The sequence below is a fragment of the Oryctolagus cuniculus genome, chromosome 1 (assembly GCF_051225735.1).
Source record: "Oryctolagus cuniculus isolate XC-2025 breed Fujian yellow rabbit chromosome 1, ASM5122573v1, whole genome shotgun sequence".
NCBI lineage: Eukaryota > Metazoa > Chordata > Mammalia > Lagomorpha > Leporidae > Oryctolagus > Oryctolagus cuniculus.
The window spans coordinates 126,210,784-126,230,954 of record NC_142867.1 but is presented as its reverse complement, the minus strand read 5'-3'; the positions used below and the strand labels follow the sequence as shown (position 1 = coordinate 126,230,954).

Below are 20,171 nucleotides of genomic sequence, written 5' to 3'. Positions count from 1 at the left end.
GTGGGACCAGTGGGAGGTGTGTAGGTTTCTGGGGACAACAAGGAGAACTCCTTGTGACAGGTTTGATTATTTCCTGTTCAAGTTCAAGCCTAGGTTCTCTGTTTCCTGGCTCGCCATGTAATCACGCCTCTGAAGCTGCCTGCACGAATGCTGGGCTGTGGGCTGCCTGACCTCCAAACGGCAAGCAGAAATGAACCTCTTCTTTCCCAAGAGGCTCCTCTTGAGCCCTTTTCATTAACCTTAAGGAAAGTGGGCTACGGCAGGCAGGAAGTGCATGTACTGTGAGTGTAGAGATGCAGCCAGGGGCTTCTAGGTATCTGTCCTCTTGTTCTTTTCTCAACCTTCTCTGCCCACTTCTGTGTCCAGAGAAGCACATTTCCTGGCTTCTTGCCCTGTGGCTTCACCATCAGCATGGTCAGGGGACAGGTAGGAGGAAGGATCACCCTCTACTTCTGTCTGGGTGGTATCTACGACAGGGAGTGTGGCTTCTCCAGGCTCTGGACCTCCCTCCATAGTCCCAGCTTCTTGCTCTGCCTGACCTTTGCAATCAAACCAGTGGCTCACTCTGTAGCATCCATTCAGCCCAATAGGTGTGTGTGTGTGTGTGTGTGTGTGGTGTGTGTGTGTGTGTACTGAGAGAACCCAGTAGTATAATTTGGTGGTGGCCTCCACCATCTCCCACTTGGCTTCTGGCTTGTCCATCACTGGTGCCACTGAGTCTGTCCTCTACTCTATCTAGAACATCTCGGGCTGGCAGAGAAGCCTAATCTAGGGATAGAGAGAGAGAAAGGCGAAGTGTTCAGAGAGGTGCAGGGGAGACCACACCTGAGCTGACTTTAGAAGCAGCTGCAGCAGCTAAAGGATGAGTGGGGGAAGAGCATTGTGGGAGTCAGCAGGTGTGCGGTTATGTCAGGTGTGTGGCTGATGTGCACAGTGTCTGCTCCATCGGGAAAAGATCATCACAGACCAGGGAGGGTGAAGGAGCTGAGGCCAGTAGCCTTTGTGGTGCAGCCTTTGGACTGATCTATATTTCAAGGCTCCTACAAGGCTTGAGCACTAATCAATGAAGGGAGAGGAATGCAACATCATCGTTTTGTAAATTAAGTAAACATTAGAACAACAAGGGCAAGTGGTCACAAAAACACTAAGTCATGCCTTCTCCCTCAGACCCGGGGTCCTTGCTGGTGTCCAAGGCTGCTCCCAGCGACACGGTAGCAATGTGGTAGCAATGTCACTGAGCCCAGACAAATGGCTGCGCTTCCTTTTCAGAAAAGCCTTCTGGAAGGAAGCTGGTGTGTTCTAGCTTCTCCTCGCCTGTCTTTTTTCTTTATTTCCCCCGTCATGTTTTTTTTTTTTCAGTTGTATTGAGTTACAATCAGCAAATAAAAATTGTATATATTTAACTTGATGTTTGATATACATACACATTGTGAAATAAGCACTACAATCAAGCTAATTAGCATGTCCATCACCTTACCAACTTATCATTTTCTTTTTCCTTTAGGGTAAGAACACAAGTTCTATTCTTAGCGAATTTCCACTATTCAACACAGAATTGCTAACTCCTGTCACCATGCTGGACACCAGATCGTCCCTGGAACTTTCTGACCTTTGACCAATGTCTCCCTGTTTTCCTACCCCCACGACGCTGGAAACCAGCCTTGTACTCTTTGATTCTGGGAGTGTGACACCTTGTGACATCAGTGAGATCATACACAGTTTGTCTTCCTGTGTCTGGCTTATATCACTTAGCCAGATATTCTCCAGGTCCTTCCATGTTGCTGAGAATGGCTGCCATATGATCAGCAATCTCACGTCTGGGTGTGTGTGTGTGTGTGTATATATATATATATATATATATATATATATATATATAAGTTCAATCACTGTCTCAGCTATCCAAACCCTCATGTTTGCTCTAGTGGTATTCTCCATAGCCAAGATATGGATACACCTTAAATGTTTGTCTGTTATTTGATGACTGGATTAAAAAATGTGTGTGTGTGTGTGTGTGTGTGTTGGGAGGGAGTATCTGTGTGGGTATGTTTATGCAACTGGGCATATTGGCCTTCAGAAATAAGGAAATCCCACTCTTAACTAGGTGGCAGTGCACTCAGGGTTCAAGCTGACAGCCAATCAGGTAAGAAGACCACCATGTACCTGGGCCAAAAGACATTCAGAACATCCCACGGATGGGTTTTCAACGCAGGACTAATGGGCACGTGACACTGAGAAGTCAAGCCACCTTTCTGGACTTAGGTCTCCACCACCCAGGGAAACGCTCTATTGTTCCAGTTCAGGATTTAACCAGTGAACACTGCCTTGCTATACTATCTGCCCTACAGAGCTGTAAATGGGTTACGCACAAATGCAGAGCAAATGGCCCAGGATCTAGGGCAGGGGGGTGGGTAGTGAAGGGAGGAAGGAGAGCAGCAGTCAGCTGGGGGATGGCATGCCATCAGAAGAGTGGCACCATTCATTCTGGAGAAATCCTTTGAATGGCAACCCTCCCAGGAAATGGTTTAACCAAATGCCTTGCACTGCCCTCTGGTGGCGGATCAGGAAGGGACAGTCAGAGACGAAATGGGGTTACCACTCCTAACACATGAAAGGCTTTTGTAGGGCCAGAAAAGTGTTCAAAGCACTACCCAGCTCTCGCGACAGGAAGCCAACTGCCTTGACACATGCCGTGTACAACACTTGCTCTTTATTTTAAACACCTTTTTAGATGTCACGTCGAAAGCAAGATAAGATCTTTTCAATAACATTCCATATTTACACCTCTTTTATTTTTTTTTTTAAACAAAAGCTTGTGTCTGAACAGAAACACATCTTCAAAGGATGCCTTTTAAAGAGTCCACGGGATAGAGAAAAATGTGTTGATGATGAAATGAGTTCAACTGCACAGTACGAAAAAAAAAATCTTTCCACATCCACAAGATTCAGAAGAATGACATGAAAAGGGACCAAAAGACCAGAGACCGGCTGGTAAGGCCACAGCAATGGATAAATTGAATGATAGGGATGCAGCTGTCAAAGTCGTGGGCCTCACGTTTACTTCAGCTCTCTGTCCTGCCACTGAGTTCTGCCACTCCTTTCTCCACAGTCCTTGCTGGACAAGACGAAGAATGCGAAAGTTTGCATGGCATCCGACAAAATACAGCTGCACCCTGGGAAGTCACTGCCAACGTGATTTGGGGAGTCTGTGTTTACTGCCTGTCAATCACTTCCTGATCCAAGTGGCTTCAGCAACAACCGAAGATATGATTTTGCAAACTGGTACTCAGCACACTGTCCGGGTGTGGGGAAGCCACAGTGAGTCTCCCAGCTCTCACTTCCTGGCCGGTGGCAAGGGACCTGAAGTCAGGGTTCAGTGGATCTGGCCTAAGGATGCAGGCAGAGGTCCTGGTAACCCCCAGGGACTATGGGGAGTCTCCATGCTTAGGCTAGCAAGCCCTTGTTTCGATGAGTAGGGTGCACAGAGCTGTATGAGATACAGTGGGGAATGTGTGCTTTGGTGCACCAGGGCTGCTTCCGATGAAGGGAATTCAGGTCATGATGTGGAGTTAAGATAGCTTTCTTCTTTGTGATCTGTGGATGAAAATACTATTTAAATGCAAATCACAGAGGCATTTATGACAACCGTGGTTATGATTCCAAAGTTATTTAAAAAGCAACGTCGCTGGTTGAATATCTTACCAGCCGCACAGGTAGAGTGAGTGCCTCACGGAGGCCAGACGTGGGGACACAGGGAAGAAGGGAGCTGGTTCTGACCGTTAACTCCATCACGGACCCCAAGCAGTTTGCCTAACAGGCAAGGACACAGGTTGAGGGTGGTGCCCAGCGCTCAGCAATAACTAGGAAGGGTTGGCTTGGAGGAGTCATTTTCAGCTTCTCACTGGGGTAATTTTCCTTGTCTAAAAATGTTGAAGACTGTCTGCTACGCCCAGCAGGAAGCCGTGTAACTTCCAAGGCTTTTCTGGAGGTAAAAGGAACCCCACTTTGCTGTTTCCCCAACTACAACTATGGAAGATTGTTTCTGTCGTCTTTGAAACAAGAAAACAGAGTTGCTGTTGTTTTTCTCCAAAGCCTGATTGGAAGCGCAGGGATGGGTTTGATAAACAAGAGACAAACCAAGAGACAGCTGTTTTGGAACATGAGTGCCGTGTGGAAAGAAACAGCCCTCCATAAATGTTCCTGGGCCAAGTGAGGCCCGCAGGTGCACACCAAGCCCTCCAAGAGCTTAGGGAGGTTATGACCAGACAGCAAGGTGCTGTCTGTAACAAGGTGTTATCCTAGGCTACATGTAATACTGCCACATAGCTCCCCCAAAGGGAGCCTGGTTTCTTTGCAATTGACTCCAATAGCCCTGCCCCACACCAAGCATGAAACATCATTTCCTATCAATTCAGAGAAACGCAAGGCAGTTTCTAAGAAGTCCCATTATTTACTAAGTGAATGGCTTCTGAACGTGTCCTTCTTCATTTGGGTTTCCTTTCTTCTTTGGTAATTTTTCTTTTTCCCCTAAGAGTGTACTGCAACCGCCTACATCTGCGGAACTTGTCGTCAAGATGTGAAACTAGGCTAAATGTTAGGGGACACTGCTCCCTGCAATTATTATTCAATGCCTTGCAGTGGTTAGGACCAGTGATGCAAGACTGCTTCTGTGTGGTCTGCTTAATTTGTGGTGATCTGCATGACAGTGCTCAGCACAGACAAGAACACATAAAGAAGTCTCTGCATTGCAAGATGAGAGAGAAGGGAAGTGGGCAGTAGCTTAGCTCACGTTTAGGACAATGAGGAAGGAAAAATGAGAGGCAATGAGTGACCTTTTGTTGTGTACTAAAGTAGCTGTTTGTGATCTGAGTCATTTCTACCCTCTGTTGAGAAAAGACAAGTTTCCCTCTTGCTTTGCCAAAATGCTTATGTTAGAATCAAGCTGTTTTCCTTCTGCCTCAAGCACAAATCACGGACAACCTTGCCAGAAAATGCAAACTTATGGTAAAGCTTCTTTATTACTAATCATGATTATGGAGAGAGACTCCAGCCCAGATGGTGTGGACCAGTTGGATAAAATGTGCGCCTATCGAAGGATTTACATAGGAAGTCACCTGGCAGAATTAATCTGAAACCAAGTGCTTATGTTTCTTTAGTCGCCTTTGATGTCTGACGCATCTACAAATCTTTGCAAGGAGTTCATTAAGCCCTCACTGCTTTTTCCAAAGCAATCCACATTTTACAGGTGGGAGACGGTGACACCGAGTGGCTACTGGCTAGCTTAGGATTGCAGAAGACTGCAGCATTCAAAATCGGGATTTGAGCGGGTGTACAGGCAGACCACATGGATCACTGGGAGGTTCCTGCCATTCACATCGCTACCAGGCAGACCAGTTTACGCTGTTTCAAACAGGGATTCGACTTCGGAGCACAAGTTTATTTCCCTTGTAATAGAAAGTGAGAATTCAACATTCTAAATTCCCTCTTTTGGAAGACGATAAGGAAATATCAGAGTTCTTCAAAAAGTTTGTGGAAAACAAAGAACATTATGAAAAACATATGCGTGGATTTCAAAATTGCTGGTGATAAAACTAGCATATAATTCTGCTTTTCCACAAATTTTTTTGAAGTAACCTCATGTTGTGTGAGAGAGGAGAATTTCAAGAAAAACTTGATGTTTATTCATCTTAATCTTGAAAATATATCTAGAAATAACAGGAGATTTTAATGCAACTTTCAAATAAAAATGTAAAACTTCACGTCTTTAAATTATTTCTTGCCATAGAATTTCAAGCAAATGTGAATATGACTAAAAACATTTGCAGTGAAGTCATTTAGCCAAAAATAGAAAGGCACCAAACCCTGTGCCACAGGGCATAAGTGATAAAAGGAGTACACTTAATGCAAACATAAAGTCCACTCGATCACTCTTCAGACATGTGCTGACAATTTGGCTCTCCAGAGAGGCAGCTGTCCTTGGGAGAGGTAAGACATACAGAAATTTGAAGAGGAAATTATGATCTAGGTTTGTTGGAGCTGGGAAGACCTAAATTAGGAAAGGAGTGTGTTTCTCATTTGTGATATCATTCACTCACTTACACTCCTTGAGAGCCAAGTCTGTCTGCCCGAGGCATGGTTCTAAGCCCTGGGTGTAGCCTACGCAAGTCAAGGCTCTCCTTCCCTGGTACCTCCATGCTAGAGGCACGAGAGACACTGAATACAAGGAGCAAGCAGTAGGCACTGTGAAGGCAACAACAGAGCAATGGCCAGAGAGCAGAGGGGGTGTGAAGCCTTCCAGGAGGTGGTATGTTTGGAGGACCTAGCCTTTGTGCTGAAATGTTAACTTAGAAAGCAGGAAGCAACCAGCCCAGTGAAGATCTGGCGAATGTCATGAGAGTGCTGAGCAAAGAGAGAACTGGGGGTAGCTGTTGACCAGGAGCCGAGAGGAGACTGGTGTGGCTGGGCAAAGTGGCCCAAAAGGACACGGCAAGTTGAGGCTGGACAGGAGAAAGGGGCCAGGATTTGCAGGTCTTGACACTTCAGTAGGAAAATGCGGTTTCGGCTGAAAAGTCTTAAACGGGGATCAATATGACATATGGTTTATGGTTCATGCTTTAAAAAGATACCTTTAACTTCTTTCTGGAAAACAGTGTAAATCGACAAGTAAGGTAGCAGGGAAGCCTTGTAGCCTGTTGTTTCTTGCTAACAGTGGATTAATCTAAAGGCTGAAGAAAGAAAGAGACCAGTACAGGTTGGGAATATATTTTGCAAGTATACTCTACACAATTGTAGGGGGATTAGACACAAAGAAGATGGCATGAGGGGAAGAAGAGCACACGAAGAAATACTGTTGGGGCCAGTGCTGTGGCGCAGCAGGTTAATGCCCTGGCCTGAAGTGCCAGACTGCTCCACTTCCTGTCCAGCTCTCTGCTGTGGCCTGGGAAAGCAGTGGAAGATGGCCCAAGCCCATGGGCCCCTGCACCCGTGTGGGAGACCTGGAGGAAGCTCCTGGCTCCTGGCTTTGGATTGGCGCAGCTCCGGCTGCTGTGGCCAATTGGGAAGTGAACCAGCGGATGGAAGATTCTCTCTCTGACTCTCCTTTCTCTGTGTAACTTTGACTTTCAAATAAATAAATAAATCTTTAAAAAGAAGAAGGAGAGGAAACACTGAGAACTCTGCATTTTTTTATCTGAGCAACACTGTGAAGGTAATGTCCTTCATTGAGACACAGTAGACATTATAAAAGGACATGAAAGGAAATCAAAAAACGCCATCTTTGTTTTTAAGGACTTATTTTATTTATTTGAAAGGCAGAGTTACAGAAAGAGGTAGAGCCAGAAAGAGAGAGAGGTCTTCCATCCCACTGGCTCACTCCCCAAATGACTGCCATGGCAAGAGATGGACCAATCTGAAGCCAGGAGCCAGAAGCTTCTTCCTGGTCTCCCACGCAGGTGCAGGGGCCCAAGGACTTGAGCCATCCTCTACTGCTTTCCCAGGCCACAGCAGAGAGCTGGATTGGAAGAGGAGCAGCCAGGACTCGAACAGGTGTCCATACAGGATGCCGGCCCTGCAGGCTGGGGCTTTAACCCAATGCACCACAGCACCAGCCTGTGTCTTATTTTTTGCATATTGATTTTATTTGCCTGCAAGGCAGAGGCATATAGAGATACTGACCGAGAGATTGCACATGAACTGGTTAACTCCCCCAAATACCCACAACAATCTGGGCTGGACCTGGCTGAGGCCAGGAGTCTGAATTCAGTTCAGGTCTTCCACATGTGTCGTAGGGATTCAACTACACAAGTCATACATCATAACCTGCTGCCTTCCAAAGTGTTGCCTTAGCAGGAAGCTAGAACTGAGAGTGGAGCCAGGACTTGAACTCAGGCACTGCAACATGGGATGCAGGGGTCTTAAGTGGTGCATTAACTCCCAGGCCAAATGCCCACCCCCATACTTCTGTTTTAGACATGTGCATATGATAGCCTGTTGGAATCAACCTGTGAATTCACAGCAAGCATGCCCATGACAAGTGTTTGTGTGAGGCTTCTAAGTCTCAAGTGAGTTGTAGAGGTTGAGATACAGATGTGAACTTACGAAAGAGACCCTGAGTGAGCATGTACAGACAGTGCAGAGATGACGTGGGGTAGCACCTTAGCATGCCATTATTCAAGACAGTGGAATGAACCAAGCAGCGCCCAGGAGGTAGTACAAAGAAAACTAGAGGAGTGATGTGTCCCACAGACTAAGGAAACTAGGAATGAGACCGTATCCTAGATTGCTCCAAACAGAGACTGCTGCACAGTGTGTTGTCTTTAACCCAGGTGGAGAAAGTACAGATCTTTTACTTCAACTACCATTCTACGCTGGTATATTGCAGAGGAGAGGAGAGCCTCACAGGTGCTAAAAGTTCTTGAGAAAATGAACTTTTGCATTACATAAGATCGACTCCATTGGGAAGTCAGAAAAGGACTCCGGCAGGGGCCAGTCTGCAGTCACGCATGTCTGTCTGTCTGCCAAGAGGTTCCATGTGTGGGAATGGATCTCTGTGCCACCCGCAAGAGCTCACGGAGTGCCTATAAACTCCACCTTTATTAAATGAATAAATGCATACATGTGGGGATTTCTCATGCCTTTTATGGACTTTACATAAAAGATTCTCTGGTTGAAAGGAGAGCTCAGAAAGTCACTCAGCTGATTCTTAAGACTTCACAAAGACCTGAACTAAACTAATCGAGTCTTATGTTTCCTGACCAACTTGTAAATATCCATGGATAAACTATCATGACCACCATCAAGGAATTAAGCGTCATCACTCAACCACAGCAGACCTTCCGGCTTATCGCAGCAAAGCAGCGAAAAGTAATCAAAACCATCAGAGGCACTGGCAACACATTCAGGAAGGGATGCCGTGGACGTGTGAGATTTATCATCGCGACACATTCCGCTCTGGACTTCTCACACGTTAAACAAACCCAGCTCTGCAGCTCTGCCTGAGCTTGCTTAAACTCTCTGCACACAGCCTCTAGGTGGGCTGCGGGCATAGACAGATGGGACGCCAGAGAGAGAGGAAGCTGTGCAAATGCCAAGTGGCCAGAGCAGTGGCCAACCTGGAATCTTCTGGGGAGGACTTTTTGTTTACTAATCCTCTTGTTCTTGGCAGCTCCCTTGGCATGGTCACATGGCTTCCCCACATGGAGCGGATACTTTGACCCTTCCACTCCAGATGGCTCCTACCTCCCGGGCACAGAATAGCTGCCCCTTTTCCAGATAAAGCCCAGTTGCCTCTAACTGCAGAACGAATTGCCCGTTCAGCAGCACCTTGGAGAGCTACTTGGAAATAGCACACCAGAGGCAAAGGGAAAAGAGGTCGAGAAGAGGGGGCGCACAGTCAGTCAGCACCAGTCTCTCCCCTCCCGTTTCAGTCCTGGAATAGGAATGTGTTTATTTATAACTCAACATTCAAACTAATTGTTAGCTGAAGGCTTTCAAGTAAAAATGTAGGTCAAGCAATATTATGTGGGATAATGGCGATTGTTTCAGCTTCAGGGAACATGTAAGTAATTGAACCTCACTATTTCACTGACTCATTATAGACCAACATCTACCCTGTTAACCACGGCGCACAGGACCCCACATCATCCCTGACTGACTCCATGTTGTGATTCTTTTGCCAAGCAGGGGTTGGGCATACAGCAGGGACTTGGCAAGATGGTGCAGGGAGTTCCAAGTTAGCGGATCCCTGGCTCCCTTCAGGGCATGTGCTGGCACCACCTCAAAGACCCCCTCCTCTTAGGTCTAGCAGAAATCTTTAGGTTAAGTAGGAGGGATGGGATTGAGGACCCTCTTAGCTAACATTCTAAAGGTGCATTCATGGTCTGTTTTAATAGAGACCAAGAGATAAAAGAGATGGCTAGGCAGCAGGAGCAATGCAAAGAATAGATGGCAAGCCAATTAATAACAGCTTTACATGGTGATCTGCCCTCAAAGAGACTCAACAAGGCCAGTCCACCCCAAGTAGCACCTGTTGTCAGTGAGGGAAGCCAGGAAATTGTGCAAATGGCTGTCCTGATAGAAGCTGGCTCCCAAAGGGCCCTGTCAGCTCTGCCAAGAGCTGGGTGACTGGAAATGGAAATGCCCTGGGGTCAAAGGACTCCCAAGTCAGAGCTGCAGATCCAGCTGGCCCTCCCCAAGCTGAAAAAGCCCTTGACTCCACCCAGCTCCCATAGTAACCATCACCATTGAGGGGACGGCCTAGGGTCAGTAACGTTGCAGGCAGGACTGGAAATTGCCCTTTAGAGATGTTGCCTGTTCTACACTAACTTCCTTCTCAGACAAGCCCTCTTCCCAGGTAGTGGGAGTCAACGGGGTGTCTTCCCTGAGAAGGTCCACACCTCCCCTGTGTCATTCCCCAGGGAACAAAACACCATACTTGACTCCAGATCAGAACCCCACCATCTCTGCCTGCAGGCACTAGTTGGGCAAAATAGGATGTTGAGGTCTGGCTGCAACAGACCATGGAGGGTCATCCTGCTTCAGTAATATAAGAAAAAGAAACTCCCTTGTCAGACACACAGCAACCACCCCATAGGCCACTGAAGATCGCCTCCCTTGAGCTGTATAAACACCTCTAGACTGTGAGTTTCAATGGGCTGTCCTCCCACGACTGGGAGCTTCTCTTTCTTTCTGGTCTTGTAAACTGTCATCAACAGCAGGCCACCAACCCAGACAAAATTCCCCCAACAGAGCGCAGGTGGGCTCCCAGCCAGTGTCCCTGGAAGGATGCGATGGGCTAAGCACATCCGTGTCCAGCCAGCCAGCCTATCATGGCTATGCCATGACAAAACCTTGCCAGGTCAGCTTGCCAGCCAGCCAGGTGACTGCCGGACACCCTGACCTGGGAGAGTCAGTTCACGGCAATGGAATGCAGTTAGCCTTGCACCCTGGTACTTTAGGACTTCCAAGTCTTACACTGGCCCTGCGAGCTCACAGCCCAGGGCTTCTCTGCTGAGTCCTTGGGTTCTATCTCTAATGTTCTACTCTTTTCTCCTGCTCCCTTTCCCCTTCCCCATTCCCTAACGTCCCTCGTATCACTACCTTCCTCATGGCTTTCCTTTTGCTTGCTCTTCCCTTGTATCCCTTACTAGAGGGATTTTGATAGTGCTGTTTTCTGCACAGAACCAAATGGTTCCTGGTCTAACAGCATGCACTAAATTAATCAGCAGGCGCTTTTATTTATTCTGAACTCACCAGCACTCCGATCCCTTGGGAGTTTGCTGTGCTCCAAGTCTCTATGCATCCTCACGAAATGGGGCACAGCTTCAAGAAGCAGCATCACATCCTAGGCTGTGCTCAGATGTTGGGTCCCCAGGCACACCCCTTCAGTGGTGCTTTGTTCAGGCCTTGGGTGGATCCTTCCCCGTGCAGGAGGAAGGGGATGGGAATCTGGGTCAGACAGAGGTTGGATAAACACAGCAGCTTGAGGCTGCCTCGCAGTGAAAGCACCCGGCTTCCTCACCGCCCTCCTCTTTTGGCTTCCCATGAAATCAGTCTTCAGGGAGCCTCGGGATGCGTGTGTCTTCACAAAGTGTCCATTATAGGCACAGAAACAAGCAGGGAGGATGCAAGGAAGGAAGGAAGGAAGGGGGTGGGAAGGGAAGGGAGCTGATTGCCCCACGATCTTCTCACTCACAAATGCCTACTGGAAGCTTCTGGGAGGGCAACATTTGGCCTAGAGGCTAAGTCACCCACTGGCGTGCCTGCAGCCCTTTTTGGAATGCCAGCTGGAGTCCAGACAGTTCCACTTCAGATCCATCTTTGCGTAATCCACCTGGAAAAGTAGGCCTGCCACCCATTTGGGAAACAGAATGGAGTTCCTGGCTCCTGGCTTTGGTGCAAGATATCTTCCTTCTTCTCTCTCTCTCTCTCTCTCTCTCTCTTTCTCCATTTCTCTGTCACTCTGACTTTCAAATATATATATATGTGTGTGTGTGTATACATATATGTGTATATACATATACATATATATACATATATATATATATATATATATATATATATAGTCCCAGTTCTTCTCTCAGTTCCAGCTTCCTGCTCACCCACACCCTAGGAGGCGGCAGTGCTGGTTCACGGTGTTGGGTCCCTGGCGCCCACGTGGGAGACCTGGATTAGTTCTGTGCTCCTGGCTTTGCCCTGAACCAGCCTGGCTGTTGCATGCATCTTGAGAAGCAACAGATGGAAGATTCTCTGTCTCTGTCTCTCTCTCTCTCTCTCTCTCTCTCTCTCTCCAAGTAAGTAAAATAAATAAGTGAAATGCTTTACAGTATGTATTTTGTAGCTACGCTGACACAATCTTAAACAATGCACACAGGTATCATGAAGTGCACGCATAACATTAAATGGTGTTTCACTGCTAATAGGCTACTTGGAGTTCTAAAGTTCTGCGGAGTAAGGGTGTGATGTACCTGGGCATTTGAGGGGACAGCAAGGGAAGGTAACAGCATTTGCACTTCTGCCATGAGTCAGGCCCCTGGCCAAGCTGAGGCCTCCACGCCACCTCATTCAGACCTCACGACCGCAGACAAAGGGACTATCTTGTGGAGCTTCCCAACCAGTCAGTGGTGCAGCAAAGACACGGACCCAGGAGGCAAACTACCAGTGCTGGCATACCCTTTTGGCTGAGTGTGTGCCCACTGAAGAGGCAGAAATCACAAGTAGCCAAAGACAGCAGGTACAATAGGTGCCTCCCTCCAATACCGCTATCTCCCCCAGCCATACATAACTGAATTAGGAGGAACAAAACAACATAATACAAAGCTCATTTCATAGTTTTGCTTTAAAATAAATTAACTGGACCAACCGCACAGACGTGGAAATGCATTTTCACATGCCAGCAAATACCAAAGTGCCTAAGCTCAAGATGTATTTGTAGTGATGCTCTCTGCAGCAATGAAATGCCCGAGCATGGAGATGCCAGCAAAAAGTAGCAAAGGAAAAACTGACTATGTAGCTAAGAATCACATTCCTTCCCTACGTTCCCCTCGAAGCTGCAACAGACCCCAAAGACGACGGAAGGGCCTGATTCCAACCTGGCAGGGAAGATGAGCCAATTGGTATCAGCCTGTCAGATCTGTCTTCTCTAAGCCTGGAGAGAGGCCGGGCAAGGAGGAGGTGCTGCCTGTGCCTTGTGCATCTGAGGGTCACCTCCAGTAACATCTGTGCTGATGTTCCACAATAGACATGATGGGGATGGAACGGAGGCCAGCCCTGGCACCGCATTGCTTTTCTATGGGGCCAATTTGCATTGTAGATGCCACAGGCTCCCTGAGGCCCTGAAACACGTGGCCTGTACAGTCTAATTTGGCTCTGTCGTGCTCAGCTCGCAAGGAGAGTCGCACTTGGTTTAATGCCTCATCAGGAGGCACGTGATGTGTGCAGGCACCTGTGACTATGGGGCCAGTCACAGTGCCAGGGATGGGGGGGGGGGGCGGAGACTGGCTCTCCACAACCGCAGCCTGCAGACTTGGGAGCCAATCTGTCTCCCACGCAGCATGGCAGCCCTGCCAGTCAGTGCAGGCTCCTGGGGCACTGCTGGAAACGCTTAAGATTTGCTCTGCAAAGGAAAAGTCCTTCAAAAAAGTGGCACTGATGGTGTGAGTTTTACTCCAGAGTGGAGCAGGCAGAAACGCCATTAGGAGAAGCAGGAAGAGAGCAGGTTACAAAATTCTTCCACACTGTGGAAAACAAGCAGTCTCCAAGATCTGGATTCTTCAAGGTCAGGGAAAGATCCCTGACTACTTCTTTTTCCCATCTCTTCTCCCTACTCAGAACAAGCAAGACTTTACCTCCCTATTGCTTTTGACCGTGTTGCTGGCACCATGAACATAGCCAGTGGGACATAAACAATGGCCCAAGTCTCCTGGACCACCAGGTCCCTTCTTAAGGATATCTCTTCCCTGTACGACAAATACATGTTGTGTGCTGGGCATTGTGCCTCATACTTGGAATGCAATGAAGAAAAAGACACAGCCCATGCCTCCAGTGGCTTTATACTGTAGTGTGAGATAGAGAAATAGAAAGTGCATGTATTGCACTAAAATCTGAGGGGAGAAAGGTGGTACAGTCTGAGTCCTCTGGGTGGTTAATGAATACTTGCTGAAAGAGAGGCCATGTGAGTGACTTCCTGGGGCATAAGAAGGTACAGTCCCTGAGAAAGAGGAAGGGATGGCTACGTAGCAGGGGAGGGGGGACTGACAACATGAATGAAGACTTGGAGGTGCAAGACAGGTGATGAGTAGGGGGAGGCATCGCTAATTCTGTCTTCCCAGAGTGTGAGTTGTCAGTAGGGAGTGATGGGAATTGAAGCCCAGAGCTGGTGGGGGAGGGCCCAGGTTCAACAAAGCTTCCAGTGCTGTGGCCAGAATCCTGGATGTCATGCTCAAGGGGTTTGTTCAGAGTTTATTTGTTGCACACACCTGCCTGTCATCTGTGTGGAGGACTGGGGAGGGAAGGTTGGAATTAGTAAGGCAGGATAGGAGACAGGGGTGATGGGGAAGGGGACAACATCAAACTGGGAGGACTCGGTGAGAAATAGGAAGGTCTTCGGTCTTGGCCTGTGTTGTATAGAACAGATTACAACACAGAGATACACATTCAAACACAGACACACACACCCACATCGGTCTACTCAAACTACTTTATTGAGCTTGGTGACGTTAGGGCTGGGATGCTGACCACTGGCACTGGGACTCTGTGAAGTTCCCACACATGGAAGAGACAATGCACACAGACACAGCATGGAGGAGCGGAAGGGTTCAAGTCACGAGGTCAACTCAGAAGAGAAGGAGCAGTGTTGCTGGCAGACACCACATGGGGATGGCTACTGCTCAGCCATCATGTGTCACGCTGAGTTTTCTTTTGTCCAAGTGAGCAGCTCTCGGTGGTGGAATACCACTGCCGAGATCAATATTGAAACAAAGGGTGGGGAAAGCAAGAGAAGCAGAAAACAGCAACTCAAGTCCACAGAGGGAGGGAAGATTGATCAATAGCCTCAGGAACAATCCATACTAATTATGGTGATAAAAAGCTGTCAGTCAATACCCTGGATATTAAATTTAGTGGATTGGAGACAACAGGTCTGCTTTTATTTCCCCCACCATTTTATTTATTGAAACACTCAGATACAAATGAGTGTTCAGTGTTAAGATTACATTATTGTTTCACCTGCTTTGAACTGTAAATGCTTTGATAACTGGATTGAGAAAGCTGTCAAATTCCTCTCCAGAGTTTCCGTGCAAAAGTCTTCCTTCTCCTACTGATGAAATTCCATTTTGTGAAATCTGACAGCAATGCTCGTCATTAAATCACGGCTGATAGGCCACTGCACGGATCCACGCACAGCTCGGGGTGTGTGTGTGTGTGTGTGTGTGCATGTTAGGTGGTGGGGGTTGGGGGTTAACATCCAGAGAAAAGAAAGGAGATTCCTCAGCAAGAAGAGAATAAAAGCTCCTGCAAGGCAGCCGCAGCTGGTCACAGCTGGACTTCACTGGAGAAAGTCCGGCCTCCATGAATGCAGCCATTCAAGTGAGTTGGAGCCCACATGCCCAGGGCAAAGGGAAATGAGGCAATGGATTCCTCAGACATGAATAGCGATCACCCTTCCCCACCCCTCCCCCACTGCCCCGCCCCTCCAAATTCTGTATCTTCCAGTTCATGTGTCACAGAAGCATGTGCTTGGTGGGCAAAACTCATAGGGGCTGCATAATACAAGCTAAGTCTGCTATACTCTTGGGGCCTACAAATCCCTCAATTTGATTACTCATCTGTCCTTGGCCAGACCACTGCAGATGCTGGCTAACCATCTCCCTCGCCAACCCCCGGTATGAGAAAACAAGAGCAAATGCATATTTTATCAACGATTCTGGTCAATATCAAACCAAGGTACTAAACAAACTCCACTTTGGCTCGTGGATTGCTTGGAAGGGTGGCAGAGATAAAGCCGATGGGTGTGTTGATGCAGGCTTCATCTGGAAAACTTTTTGCAACGCTCAAAAATCCACAAACATGGCTGTTAGGGTATCTTAGGATTTTGTTTCAAGATTTATTTATTTGAAAGTCAGAGTTACACAGAGAGAGAAGGAGAAGCAGAGAGAGGTCTTTCATCTGCTGGTTCACTCTCTCGGTTGGCCACAACGGCCAGAGCTGTGCCAATCTGAAGCCAGGAGCCTGGAGCTTCTTCCAGGTCTCCTATGCAGGTGCAGGAGCCCAAGCACTTGGGCCATCTTCCACTGCTTTCCCAGGCCATAGCAGAGAGCTGGATGGGAAGAGAAGCAGCCGGACTCTAACGTGTACCCATATGGGATCCTGGCGCTGCAGGTAGCAGCTTTACCCACTACACTACAGTGCCAGTCCCAGGATTTTTTTTTAAAGGAATTTTTGTCTCCAGAAGACTTCCCATGTTGTTGACCTTGCTAGTCAGTGGCTGAGCAGAGTTGAGTGGATACAGAATTACTGGGTGCCATCAGGTGGTGGTGATAAAGGAGGGTAAGGGATGGGGCTGAGCATAGCACACTAAGGCATTATGGAGGCACCGTGGGAGCCAGGGGCACAGTACCCTCTGCAGTTTCAGTGTGGCCAAGAGAGAGCCAGTGGCTACTAACTGTGTGGACTGGAGGAATCAGCTGCCTGACAATCTCTCTGTGGGTGCTTCCTGTGTTTTACGTGTGTTCGGTGGTATTCCACGCATTCTCATGAATTCCACAGGAGCCCCGCCCTGAAAGCAGCAAGGTCCCAGAAGTCCCATTTCTGAGGTCCAGACTCATTTTTGTCTTTGGAGTTGCCCACTGGGGCAGGTTTCCTAGAGGGCAAGGCATGTGACTCCTGGGAGGGGGTCAGTAGATGTGGCTGGACGAGCAAGACTTGCTGATTATCACCGCTTTGTTCCTCAGTCCTAACCTTTAAAATTTAGGAGCAACTGTTGATGTCCAAAACTATGACACCATGCGGGCCATGAAGTCAGTGGAATGATTTTAACCACCGATATTTTATTTTTTTATTATTTTTTTGACGGGCAGAGTTAGACAGTGAGAGAGAGAGAGACAGAGAGAAAGGTCTTCCTTCTGTTGGTTTACTCCCCAAATGGCTATGGCCAGTGCACTGTGCCGATCCAAAGCCAGGAGCCAGGTGCTTCTTCCTGGTCTCCCATGCAGGTGCAGGGACCAAGCACTTGGGCCATCCTCCACTGCACTCCCGGGCCACAGCAGAGAGCTGGACTGGAAGAGGGGCAACTGGGACAGAATCCGGCACCCCGACCGGGACTAGAACCCGGGGTGCCGGCGCCACAGGTGGAGGATTAGCCTAGTGAGCCACAGCGCTGGCCGCCACCGATATTTTAAATGAAATAAGATAGAACATGAAATAACAGTGTGTTGAACACTGGCAAGATAAGTTGTGTGTCGTGAGTTGAAACTCTTTGAACACGCCTGGATCAGAAGATCTCTATACCTTGGAGTGTGCGTTGTAGCACAGCAGTCGACTCGCCAAGTGGGACACTGGCATCCCTTATCAGAGCTCCTGGTTTGAGACCTGGCTCTGTTTGCAATACCAGTTTCCTGCTAATGCACAGCCTGCGAGACACCAGATGATGGTTTGAGTACTTGGGTCCCTGCAACCCAAGTGGGAGACCCAGATGGAGTTGCGTGCTTTTGACTTCAGTCTGACCCAGCCCCAGTTCCGGTAGGGAATGAACTAGTGGATAGATAATCTTCCTGTCTCTCTGTGCTTCTGCCATCCAAATAAAATGAACATGCATAAAAGGTCTTTTAAAAGAAAAGGATCTCTTCCAAATGCAACAATGTACGATTTTATTATTCTAAATCTCAGCATGCTCCACCAAGCAGCCTGGGGCCAACCACCAGCAGCTTTGGAGAGAATTCCCATGCTTGGTTCCCTGGTCAGCAGAGTTCTTTCCCCTTTATCTTTCATTTACAATTTGATGTTACAATGTTGCTACAATTTCAGTTTCGATAACACTGAGTTAATTAAGACATGATCTCTAAGAGGCAGGTGCTTACAGGGAGATAAGCCACTGCTTCTGCAGGCAGTAAACAGCTGGTGCTCCTGACCAGCTTCTGGGGACTTGCTGTTTTTATAAAGAAGACAAAATTATCTCCTCTGATTAAATATGGGCAGGATGTTCATGTGACTATTTAGCAGCTTCTTTGGACATTGCTCTGGCTGTAATAAACCAGTGCAGGTTGCAGGAGAGCAGGGTTGCAGTACATGGGTTGTATGGCTTGTTCAGTGCACACAGGTGCCTTGCCAAGGGGACATGGGGGCACTGAAATCCAGGGACTGTTTGCTTGCTAAGCTATGAGCTCTGGGTTGCCCCTGGATAAAATTTGCACAAAGATGCTCTCAATTCACCAAGCCTTTCACCTGAGGAACGATGCTTGCCCAAAATTGGGCAAGTTTTCTTCTTAAAAGGTACCCCATGGGTTACCACCCAGATCTGCCTACAATTGAAACTAAAAATCCAACAGACAAAGTCAAAGCAACAGCATTAGATTCAGGAGCAACTGAGGTGTGTGTGGTCTCAGCAGTTCTAGCATCTGGGTTAGTAACAAGTGCAGCCCAGAAGGCATTTTCTAATAGTCTCACTCACAATGGACAGAGATGTGCCCTTGACAGGAAAAACACAGAACCAGAAGTCTCATAATGGAGGAATTAACAAAGATGGCTGCACTGCCAAAGATTAATGGCACAGAGCACTTTCTATAGGATTATTTAAAATAACAGACTACCTTTTTGTACATTATCTGAAGTATCATAAATTAATCATTACTTTGGGAGAAGACTACTTACTTAAAGTAGAGCATATCCTTTCATGCATGGTGTTAACACTTTTGGCTTTGATTTGTGTGAAGTGGGCATTATTGTGTTTAATTTTTGGTGAAGTACTAATACACATATAACTGCTGATGTTTTCAGTTACTACATTTAATTCAGTGAACAGCTCCTAATTAAAGCACATCCTGGTTGCTTTAACTTTCCCAATCATGACACATTTGTTTCCAGCAGGGTCAATAGATATTAATAATAACAAATATTGTAATAAAACACTTGCCACCCAGCCTTATTTGCATTCATTAGACAAAGGCAGAACTGGTCGAAGGGAGATTGTAGTTCATTATCCCGTTGGTGCAGCTGTGAAAGGTCTGACTCAATTGCAAGGAGGACGTAGCCAACAAGTCCATTTTCAAACAGTGACCATTGTATTCTCTGGCCTCTAGAGAAATGCGACAAACGTCTGGATGGTCCTGCTCACAGTTACCCAAGTGAACTCCGTGTGAAGGAAGTTTTAAAGAGGAAACCCCATATTTTGCATGCACTCATCCTTCCCATGGGAGCTTACAGTTTCTGCTGACTTCCAACGGTTGGGTCACAGACAGTCTCAAACAGAAAACCACTCTAGATCAGCCTGACACTGACCAGGGAGGAAGGGAGACCACATCTGTGTTTTTAACTCATTCTGATGGCTCACACATTACGCCAAGAAACACCAATTCCAACCACAGACACCTAGAAGAAAACCATAGACTGTTTTTTAAGTACTACAAGAGACAGAAGTTGTTTCTCCAAGGACTTGTTTCAGGATAGAGTGGTAGCATTTCCTGATGACTGGAACCAAGAGCCACTGCAGTCTAGGATCATCTTGATCACCAGTGTGATACAGCACAAGTGATCCCAGCAACCTGGTTGCCATGGAGCTGATGGCAAAGGGAAATCAACTTGGGTCTAGCGTCTACAAGAGATCAGGTTTCCAAAGGGCTGTTCTCAGTAGGAGCGGCCTTATCCCAGCTGCAACCAACTCACAGCATTCAGGTGCTCTCTGCACAGCGCTAGGGTATATCTAAACCTGCAGAAGGAACAGGCAGGCATGCCCTCAGCAGCCGCTCTGCAACCCCAATTCTACAGCACTCCATTGATGGGAGCACCGACCCTACGGTTATTCCTGGAGATGAGGCTGTAAGTGTGGAGTCTCACACCTCCTGAATCCTGAAACCTGTGTCCTAAGGTGGGACTGCTGGCCCTTGGTTGCAATGATGCTAAGTGAAGCTGCCGTTTTCTGAGTGCCTACTACGTGCCAGGTGGACTCAGGACTCCTAAGAGGCAGG

The 20,171-nt window shown here is 47.5% G+C and overlaps 1 protein-coding gene and 1 long non-coding RNA gene across 6 annotated transcripts in view; both read right to left on the bottom strand.

Annotated features, from left to right (window-relative positions):
- NTM (neurotrimin) overlaps positions 1-20,171 on the bottom strand; it is a 1,092,588-nt gene that overhangs the window by 242,941 nt on the left and 829,476 nt on the right. The gene's annotated exons all lie outside the window — the stretch shown is intronic.
- The window catches only part of LOC149128612 (uncharacterized), a 115,041-nt gene continuing 97,690 nt past the window's right edge, over positions 2,821-20,171 (bottom strand). The window contains exon 3 of the long non-coding RNA XR_016222010.1: positions 2,821-3,591. This is a non-coding gene — a long non-coding RNA (uncharacterized LOC149128612). The remainder of the gene's footprint in view (positions 3,592-20,171) is intronic.